Source organism: Rhea americana, unplaced genomic scaffold (genome assembly GCF_003343005.1).
Source record: "Rhea americana isolate MKP2758 unplaced genomic scaffold, rheAme1 scaffold_61, whole genome shotgun sequence".
Taxonomy (NCBI): Eukaryota; Metazoa; Chordata; class Aves; order Rheiformes; family Rheidae; genus Rhea; species Rhea americana.
Window position 1 is genome coordinate 3,631,979 of NW_028186768.1, and position 10,802 is coordinate 3,642,780.

Below are 10,802 nucleotides of genomic sequence, written 5' to 3' on the forward strand. Positions count from 1 at the left end.
CTCTTCCTTTTCTCCTCCCCCATTCCCACATGGGTTAGGACGCCACTAGAMGCTGATCTCCATTACAGACAGATGCTCCCTTAGCAAAGAGTCTCTCCTGCAGCTCTTTTCCATGCTCATATGCTAGACTCTGTAGAAGGGACAGACTAAACAAACTAGTCTGTCTCAGCTGAAGGAAGCTGCTAGTATTCATTCAGAAATGTCTGAAACTGAGCCATAAAAAACCAAAAAGTCACCAGTGCTTCACACAAGGGAGGTTTCTTTCAGATTATTGAGCAAGAGGACAACACAGACTTCACCTTGCAGTTGGCCTGTTCCGTTCACCCACAGGGACGAAAGGAGGGTTTTTCATCCACGTGCCAGTTTCCATCACCACAACTTGCTACAGCTTATTGGAGATAGTCATGTGCAAAATGAGACATTTKCAAAAATTTTGAAGAAAGTATCTGGCTCTTTGTGGAGCAACTCTCAAAAATGCACTAGGGTAAATGAACWGCTAAAATAAAAATGCCACTACTGAAGGTATCTGTCAAAGATATCTGGTCTGCCCTACATCCCTACAGAGGTGAGCACCTCCACCYGCAGGTGCAAAACCCCCACTGAGCTACTTCCTAGCCTCAGAGGTACCTTGAGTTTCTAAGGCTCCAAGTTTCCATCAGAAAATTTTTTTTACTTATCTAAACACCCAGTTTGGGGCATGTCCAAGGCTCTCTAAGCCTCTGCAATGCCGAGTGAATAAGCCACGTAGTCTCACAGTCAGCAGGCTTCATGGATCAGGTCCTTCCCTCCTTATTTGATGCACCCTGATAAGAGCTTTCGATGCTCTCATCACTGGGATACTGTGCAATGGAGGCACCGTCATCTCCTGCAGTCCAGCAAATCTTCTGACAAAAAGGTGAGAGCATGTACCTTAAAGGAAGGGTACAAGGGTTACAACACCTCACCAGGAACAGGCATGCTAAAAATAGTTAAGAGCTCAGCACCTGTGTCCCACTAAGTAGTTAGGGCAAAGGTTTTACCTTTCTCCATGATATTTCCACAGACTGTCTTTCAGGAATCCTAAATCACTTACCTYTCCCCCTATGTCCAGTAGGTGCCTGGATGCTAAGTATGGGTTCCCAAGGTTTTAAAAATCAAATATTCAAATTAAATAAAATACAAATTCAATATTTATTTATCCATAAATAAATAAATAAATATAAATTGAATTTTAAAGTAGAGCACTGGATTCTCTTGGCCCAGGCCATATGCGCCTGTCTTGGTACAGGYAGAGGAATGGCAGCATTCTCTACATGGTGGGGCTATCTGGAGGAGAAAGATGGTCAAAAATCATGAGCTGCCTCATTGCTGTGATAAAGGCATTGCAAAAAACTAGCACAAGTTGCCATCGGTCCTCTGGAGACACCATATCTTTTCCAGACTCTTCAGGCAGTGACATTACAGGTGGTGTTAGGGGCTCGCTGGTAATCTGTACACAAAACGTGTCAAAACCCTACCATAATCACTCAGCACGACAAAAGGATGTWGCATCTCAGGAACACAACTCCATCAGCGATTTATGATGCACTCAGGACTCTCCAGTGGCGTTATTTATCTGCATTACCAAGAGGACTTAATTATCACTCCTCACACTGGAGAAGATACTCAGGGCTTCTATTACAGGGAAAATAATTTTAATCAGGAAAGAGAGCACRTGCCACCACCAAACACTTACGACAAGGAAAGTCAGATGTCAAAAGAGYTCATATTTCAATTCCCTGCCGTATGGGGCTCTGTATATTTGAACCAGGCAGATTGACCTGTAAGTGAAAGAAATTGTCTAATAACCACTTGCATCAAAGTTGACCAAGCTTTGCAGTGGGTAGTGCCACTGAAAACACCCAGAGTTGCTGGAAAGTGGGAAGTTAGAGAAAGAAACTACAGCCAACAATTTCACTTTTCAAGAACTGGCAAGAACAATGGTTAAAAAYAATAAATGAAGTGAAGTAAAACAGATTTAGGACTAAGAGGCCTGTTTTCTTCCCTGAGTTTTGCAGCAAGGGGAGTCCAGCAGTCAGAAGGGGAGCCTTGAACACATCTGGCTGCTATTCACAAGCACTAATCCTAACACCAACTTCTGGAAACTAAGCGCAYCATAAACATCCCTAAAGCACTTCCATTTTCAAAAATGACTTTAAGGTAAAGTTTCAAAAAGTATCTATAACCCAGTCAGAGTCTCATAAGCACCTTGGTGATAGGCACCCAATTCCTAATGAAGCCAGCTCTTGACTTACTGCAAGATGTTTTGTACCTCTAAGAGCAATTGTGTGACAGGTGCCCCCATGCTTCTATTGTTTTTGTTCCAAAAGATGACAGCGAGACCAAAAACTCGGTGACGTGCACTGTCCAACTTGCACACAAGCCTTGGCTGCTATTTCCAGGTTGGAGGCAGTCAGGCCGTTCCTGGGAGTCAATACTCCGTCGCCAAACATGCAAYGCAACACCGAGAAGCCGTAACAGGCCCTCAGCTGCTGCYGCTTGCTTCCTTCYCTAGGAGCTCCCTCATTAGACTGCYTTCATGGGGAGCTATGCATCATACTTCCCTAAATGCAGCTATAATTTTTTCCAAGAATGAAAGCTAATTTCATTAYCAAAGCCTCTGAGAATCCAAAAGGAGGTCATATGTCTTTCAGTAAGTTTGATTTAAACTCATAGCTTCATTGTTCCTAGCCAGAAAATGCTGATGTGCCATTGCTTGGTTACCTGGCATTGGAGAAATTACTATGGTCTTAGAATAACAGAAAATCTTACATGATCTGAACCAAAAATATCCAGACATTTCAGTCATGCTCTGTTTGAAAGTTACTCCAACTCAGTCTGCAGTACGACCTGGACCTTTCTTGGAGAAACAAAACTGTGAAACTCAAAAGCAAGAGGTACTTAATGCCCAGCTGGGGAAGGCAGGCCAGGTGGAGGCAATGAGCGCAAGGAGCATGAGCTGTCTGCCTTTGATGTCCAGCTGTTTGATGTTTTCTTTAACATCTCAGAAGCTATGTGATCATCAGATCAAATGCTGCATCTTGCCAGATTGCTAATCTGGGACCTTTAGACTGAATACAGAAGAGGCAGATCCTCTCCCTGGATCAATTTTCTTCTATAAGCAGAGCAATTCAATATTCCTATTCCCCTACCCTCCCCAAAAAAGAGGAGAGTCCTCTTGTTCCTATCAAATGATGGTGTTCGCTATTCAAATTATTGCATGGYGAAACATAAATGTACAGCCAGCTTTTTCAATACTGGCAGCTCTACAAGTTAAACATAGTAATTATGGCTCACAAGCATTCAAGGGAGGGATACATTGCTCTGCCAATGAATGGGGCATTCAGTATCTGTTTGACACTCATCTCCTGGAACATGAAAATTAAAGGAATCATCATTCAGACAGACTAGAAATGCACATTAATGCTGGTGAGCAGGAGGGACAGCCCAGCACCCAGCACTGTTACCATCCTACCTGCTTGGCTGCAAACCAAACCACCTAGGGTTGAAGACCAAGGTCACCAGGACCAGGAGTCAGCAAAAGGCCAAGGGGGTGGCTGTACAGCAGAGAGAGCTCTTTCTTTTTAAAAAATAAATGACTGAGTTAAGCACAATTGGAACTTCTGTGGAAGCCAGCTTTACTTGTTGGTTTTGAAGTCCAGCGAGGTTGAGAGCACATCCTGTAGCCRCGGTGAGGAGCATCTCCTTCTCCAGGCAATTGCTGGCAGGCACTTTGTGATACCTGTAAAAGGACCACCACTTGCTTTGGTAGCCTGAGCTGAGTAAAAACAAAGGTAAAAAATACGTCCCYGTGCTCACAAAGATGCCAGGACCACCACCCTCTCTAAATAACTCGTTGTGGACCCCTGGTCACAGCATGGACAGGTGTTCCAGCCATTCYGGAAAAGGGGGAGAGTGGACCACATCAGACGAGCAAGGAGCTGTATCGACTGAGGTTGGTACTCCTATCCAGAAAACACGCACAAGGGGAGCAGCACGCCTTGCAGAAAAGACTGTTCTTGAAAGCAAGGAGAKTCTGCTGGTGTGTTAATAAAAGACYGGCTTCTACTCAGACGCTAACAGCAGCAAAGGACACAAGCAGGGGGGAAGTCACAAGAAAATAAATCTGATASAAATTACAAAGCTTTGCTGTGAGTGATTTACACTCTCTGGCAAGAGGGAAAATGTGAAAGGAGAACAGATATTTTCCCCACTTTAAGGTCTCACTTCACTGCCAGAATGGTAGAAAAGGTACACGGTATAATTGCATGCAGCTCTACTCCCTACTTCATTTTACTTCTGGCTCTAGCAGCCTCCSATGCAAAGTCAGCCTGCAAACACCACTTCCAGCACCATCCTTGCACTGCCAGGCACAATCTTTGTCTATCTATTTTCCCAGTCTTTCTCATTCATTTTGTCACCTAGGACAAAAATTCACATTTTAAGCAAAAATTGGTTGCTTCCTTTAGTTCTAAAACCTTCAATAATAAGCAATAGCCTAACTGACTTTGCTGTCCATTTAGAATATTTCTGCTTACTGAAGTCTTTACAGTTCCTATTTCAGATGGTTTAATAAAGGATTAGTTCTTGGAAACAGCTGCATTTTTTGCTTCACTGAGAAATAAACACTTCAGGCTCATTTCACTTTGCAAGTGGCATAAAAGCAAAGGAGTTCATGCTTTGAAAGGGAAATGTGATGCACTTTTGCCATTCCCTACTCCTCTCGCCTTAGAGCCCTGTAAAATCTCTCCTCACCTGGAAGCAAACCAGTGACCATTTCCCTGCAGGAAGCCTACAAAAAGCACAGACTGGGGGGTGGCAGGGCACACAGGCCAAGTCCAAATGTCTATGCCGCTCGGGGCAGCAATTCCCAAAGCTGGAGTGCCAACAGACTGTCCTCATTTCCTCTTTCACTGCCATGTCTTCTTGTTATCTACAGAAAACACAGCTGAAAATAATGTTTAGGAAGGTTCGTGGGTTGTCAATGGCCCACAGGACACAGTCTGTGGAAGACTGCAATCCGGCAAGTGTTCAGCATCTCCTGGGATATGCATTAAAACATCTTCTTAATTAAGTTTTGGCTTCTGATTTCATTTTCATCCTACTAACTGCTTTGCCCTACATGTGTTTGCTACACTGTATGATTCCRCTTGCCCCTACTCCRTATACACACAAACAGAAAAGATAAAACAGCTTCATTAGTCCCATCTACTCTTTAAGCACCAGTTTCATGTTTGCTTTAAAGTGCTCATAAAAGGAGCCTCTCAACAGCTTCCAAGCCTGCAGCTCTCCAGCAGAGCAAAGACGCACGAGCAAGCACCAAGAGCCCTGGTACATTTGAAACAGAGAAGGAAAGAAAATTCTGCACAGTCCATAAAGAAACTCGTCTTCTGGATGAACTCACACATGTAGCATGGGGTAAGTGATGAGAATAAAAGTGGTTAGAAAAGCCGAATCCCTAAACGCAAATGCCACACGTTGGTCCTCTTTTTTTGCAAATCAGTAGTAGCAGTTGGCCCTTAGCTACCAAGACCCAGGGGAGTCAGAGCAGCGTGAGGTCACATCACTGCATGGGAGCTGCATACAGCAACACAGTGTCTGACCCAAAGAATTCGTAATCACAATTAAGACATTGCTCAAAAAAGGAAAACCACTGGAGGGAAAGCTTATATTTAGACAAGTGAATAGGGGAAGTGTATAAACATTTAGGGGAAAAAAAAAAAGCTATTTTCAACTTGTCATTGTCATTTCTTCAGAACATCAAAGAAAGAGGACTAAAGGAACTAGAGCTGGTGGAGAATTTGGGGAAGATATTTCACAGAGAAATTTCAGAGCTGGCAAAGAAATGGTGGAGATAAAGGCAAGCACAAGCTCAGAGACAGCGATCTGGGCTTTACAGCACCGACATYGTTTTTCAAACCTTCATGTGTTTGAGCTTTCCTTAACTTTTTGCTGAAATTCCAGGAATTTTCAGCACTCTTGAGCATGAGCAAGTATTTTTGTTGTCAAAATCAGGGAATTGTACTGAAGAGAAGCTGGGTAAGGAAATCTGACAGTTGTTTTTCACTTAATATCAAAAGGAACTACTTAAAATATCAATGAAAAGGATCATTAATCTGAACAGTGAATTTAACTTTCTGTAGGGTTGGTATCTACTGACTGTCAAAAGCACTGCTGATCTCCAGAAACATCTGGTGAGGGCTCACATTTGGATCCAGGTAGTTTTTCCAAAGCAGAATGAAGTTAAATAAGCCAAACTCTAGGTAGTACTTGAATGTTTATGCTGATTTAAGAAYTAGCTTGAGAAAAATTTTTATGTGCCAAGTAAAGTAGCAGCAAGAACTGACTGCACAAAATATATCTGAGCTCTATTTCACAGTCCAGATTTTTCTTTCTCTGTTTTGCCTCAAGTAATAAGGCTCGATAATATCGGAACAGTGGCCAGCCCTTAGGTGCGGTGCTGAGCTGGGGTAAGACAGTGAAGTCAGTTAAGCTGTATTAGCTGATGCTGCAAAAGGCTCTCAGTTCTGCAGAGCCGTAGACCAGGCAGCACTTATTTCAACTGAATTAGCAAGAAAGGTCTGGAATAGTTAATTGAAATTATTTAGCCATAATGTTTTGCCCTTCTCCTTCTCTCCCTGGTATAATGTTTTCTAAATTGAATTCCTTTAACAGAATCCAATATGCAGCAAAACTGTCGTTCCAGAGAAATGTAACATTTCAGGCTTGGCTAATTGCCACCACAACAGCTTAGGGATGGAGCRGCTTTCGGTGACCCCTTTTCCGGATCCCTTGGCCTCCTCAGGCTGCCTCCCTTTGGCCCGGCAGCGGTGCAAGCCAACTGCTGTGGAAACTCATTTCCGTGGGGCCAGACCTGCGGGCTAGGGGCAGGCACTCAGCTAGCATGGGCAGCAGTGATTTCAGCCCCAGCGGATGGAGGAGCTTCCSGTGGGCACCTCATCCATCTTGGCAGCTGCTTCTTTCTGCGCGTGCTGGAAGGCCAGGGAAAGTGGTGCTCAACCAAACCACAGGTCGCTTGTCTGTCTTTTCTGCATGTGATTTGCAAAGAACATTATGAAGATACTGCAGCTGGCTGGGGAAAAAAAAAAAAAAAAAAAAAAACACTTGATTTTATGTAGACTGGTAGACCTTGAGACCAGGTACTCAACACTGCTGAACAGTACTTCTACCCACGGCAAGAAGGCACCGCAAAACTCAGTGAGAAGACAAGCACCAGCCCACACACACAGAGGTAGATCTGTACCCTGTGCAAGCCACTTGCAGGCAGTGATGGCACAGGATCAGTCCCTGCTGCTGGGAGGGAAGCGGCCTGCTGCAGACACGGAGGGGCAGCTAGGTACCTCCTACCTCAGCCTTCAGCTTGAGCTTCTTGCTTAGTTTTGATCTTTGGTTGGGTAGCAGGCAGAGTCTGGGACATAATTTTACCTCTTTCCTTTCCCATATTGCCACTGTTCCTTTTTTTTTTTTTTTTTTTTTTTTTCCCTCAGCTGACAGTGTCCTGCTACACCTTATATCTTCCATATGTTCGGCAGGTCATGTCTCAGAGCATTCTCCAGTGAGGTCTATGTCTCACTCTCAGTGGTTAAAATAGGTTCATATATGTGCCTACGCACTAGCAGCATTGCAGAGATCAGCGATGGGGTAGGACAAGACCACACTGGGTCTCTGGGGTGAGAAACAGGTTTAATCTGCCCCTACTTTCCTCTTCACRCCGAGATGTCAAAGTTCCATCTGAAGTCCCTGTTCTTTGTTGCCCTTTTTTACTAGTCCCTCTTTGTTCTCCCTCCATAGGRAATGCTATTATTTTTCTTTCCAAGCCTGTTTAAAACATGATCCTAAAAGAAACTGCTCCAAATTGTCTTTGTAGAGCAGCTTCCATACATGCTCCAAGCTGTTTTGCTAAGGAAGCTGGGGCTGCTTATGTTTCTGTAAGAAATGACGTGCAGGAGTGAACGTGCTGTTCCCTCTCACCTCCCAGGGCTTCAGCCAGGCCAGCAGCCAAGTGCTGGCCCCAGCCCCCTGGTCCATGTGCACCAGGGGACAAGAGCCAGCTCTCACTTGAGCAGAAGCCTCTCATCGCCCCATCCTACCTGCACGTCAGGGCTTTAATCATACACTTTCAGATCCATCCTGGCCTCTTTCACTCGCCTCTTGTAGCAAATGAGTCACTCGCAGGCAGGCAGATCCAGGTCAAGTCTGGTCCCCAGAGCCGCTGAGCTTATTTTATCTTTCTCCGTCACTCTGGGGCCAAGTGCGGATGTCTGGGCTTGGTGGGCACGGCGCTCTGCTCTTCCCCACAGAGCACTGCAGCCTCTTCCAGCTCTTTGGGCACGGGCTGAATCTTCCACTGCTGCATTTTGAAGGACAGCCACCTCCATTCCTTTAGACGGAGGTCACGCTCCTCACATTGCAAGCCCTCTCATTCCGGCTGCTTTCCCTCAGGAAGCTGAGTTCTGAGGACAGGGATAAACACACAGAAGAGCGGTTCACTGGCTATGCAAATCTTCGTTAACTAACTCATGAATGGTTTCATCTGGGATTTTGAATTTTATTTAAAGAATCTGGATGCTCAAAGCACAGTGAAAATTAGAGCCTTGCTTCTTCTTTTAATAAATACTATAATTTAATTCTAAAGCTCTTTTCAACCTTGAGTTTTCATCCTGAACAACGTGCTTTTTTTTTCCCCCAAAGGGAGGTTTCCATGCATAGTCAGGACAAACGGAGAGGCAGTAAACAGCACATCCCTGCAACACTGATCAGCCCGGCGAGTGTTCTTCCAAGAAATACAGCTGAAATGCCAGCAATCAGCTCACAGTGACAAAGCAGGTATGGTCATCGTCCAAGCATTTAGAAAGGCAGTCCTCATAGAAAGTGAGAAGTATCAATCTATCTGCTTAAACTATTGAAATTTTGTGCAGAGAAAGCAGTGAAAATGTCATGCCTCTGAAGCAGAGGTCATGGTATTCGTGGAGGTTGTCKGTCTGTAATACTAACATACCGCGTTACCAGGTCTCTGGCTACAGGATCCTGGTGCAAATCAGAGCGGGAGATCCCTGTGTCTTGGGAGGTGCCCAGGTTAACAGCACAACAGGCTCCAGTCTGCAAATCATCACAGAGAAAARCATGTATTCAGCACCCAGAGGACCAGATCCCAAGGTCACAGGCTGTGTTTTAACAGCACCTTTCCCAGCAAATGCATCGTGTTGAGAGACAGGAAAGTTTATAGTGGTAYTGTCATAGCAAAAATTAACTAAATACATACATACATATATATGTATGTACATATACACACACATACTTATATACATATACACACATCTATATATATATGCCAAATCAAGTACTTTTCAAGGCTAGTCTTATAGAAGCATCTAGGTCCACCTAAAGACTAACATTTTACCAAATTCTCTCTTATGCCCCCCTGTTCCTTTTCAATTTTGGCCCCAAATCCCTGGTTTTCTATTTTATCTTTCTATGCATGACAAGGAGATTTCCAAAAGCCACAGGCCCRTTTATCACATGCCCATAGAGGACCGAGCGCAGAAGTGCCCTGCCTGGCCAGGGCAGCCGGGTGCAGCTGCAACCTCAACARTTGTTAATGATTTGGAGAGCGATTTTCAGATGTCTGTAGGCAAGTTAGGAGCACCAAGGACTCTATAATCTGCTGAGACTAGTTTTATTCCCATGTGACTAGCAGGGAACTGAGGCAATAGAGAAATACATACTGGATCCATACAACTGCTTTGAATGTGCTGGCTACTTCAAATGTAGAAACCRTTCACACGAAGCATGGGGGAGAGACACAGCCCGAGGGGTTCCTCGTCCACYGCCGGACGCAATCACTTCTTTATTTTGAATGTTGTATCAAAATAAAACACAGGGATATCTTAGGCAGAAAGTGCTTTGGCACAAAGTTGCCCGGCCCAAGAGCTTAGCACTTCYCCACTCCACTTAGGTGGCTCTTGTTGGGTGCTAGCACTGAGGAGCACGTGTGTGCCTACTGAGTCATCGGGTCCTGCTCTTCTCCCCCATGCCGGGGTGCAAGTCTCAGGCCTCCTCCGGGGCAGCTGGCCTGGCGGGAGCTGCAGCGCGCCGCACAGCATGCAGCAAAGCGGCTCCCCGCGGCAGCGGGGCCGAAGGTGCGGGGAGTCGCTGGCAAAGCAAAATGCTTCGCTGCTGCAAAAAGAAGTTCTCGCTCTGCAAAGCGCGTTCCAGCACAAGTCTCTCTTTAAGGGCTATTCAGGATACAAATGAGGATATTCTCTCCCGTGGTTTTTACTCATTTATATCAGTGATTTTGCTAATGTTTCAGGCCATATTTGCTGTTCACAAATTCCTGAGCAATTTATTCCAGCTATTTTCCTCCAACAGCTGCACAACTAAAGAGAAATTCTCTTCCCAGCAGAGGCAGAAGAGGAGGGTATTTGTCTTTTATTATGTCTGGGTAAAGCTTATCTGCTTATTCGCTGCTCAGAGTTATATTCACAGAGCACAGCAAAGATGAAGCCAAGAGCACTAATTGCTCTTGCTCAGGTGGAGTATTTGCTGCCCGCCCTCAGCACTGTATTTGTGGGGCTTTATACTTTATCTAGCACAAGTGAGCCACACAGAAGGCTTTTATTATTTACACATCACAGCAATTTCGTTGTGCTGTGTTTTCTGGACATCGAAGAAAAACCCCAATGATTTCTTGCATGATGTTTTACTTCTTCAAACGAGGACAGCTGGCTTCTTTTTTTTTCTCTTTTTTTTTTTTTTTTTTT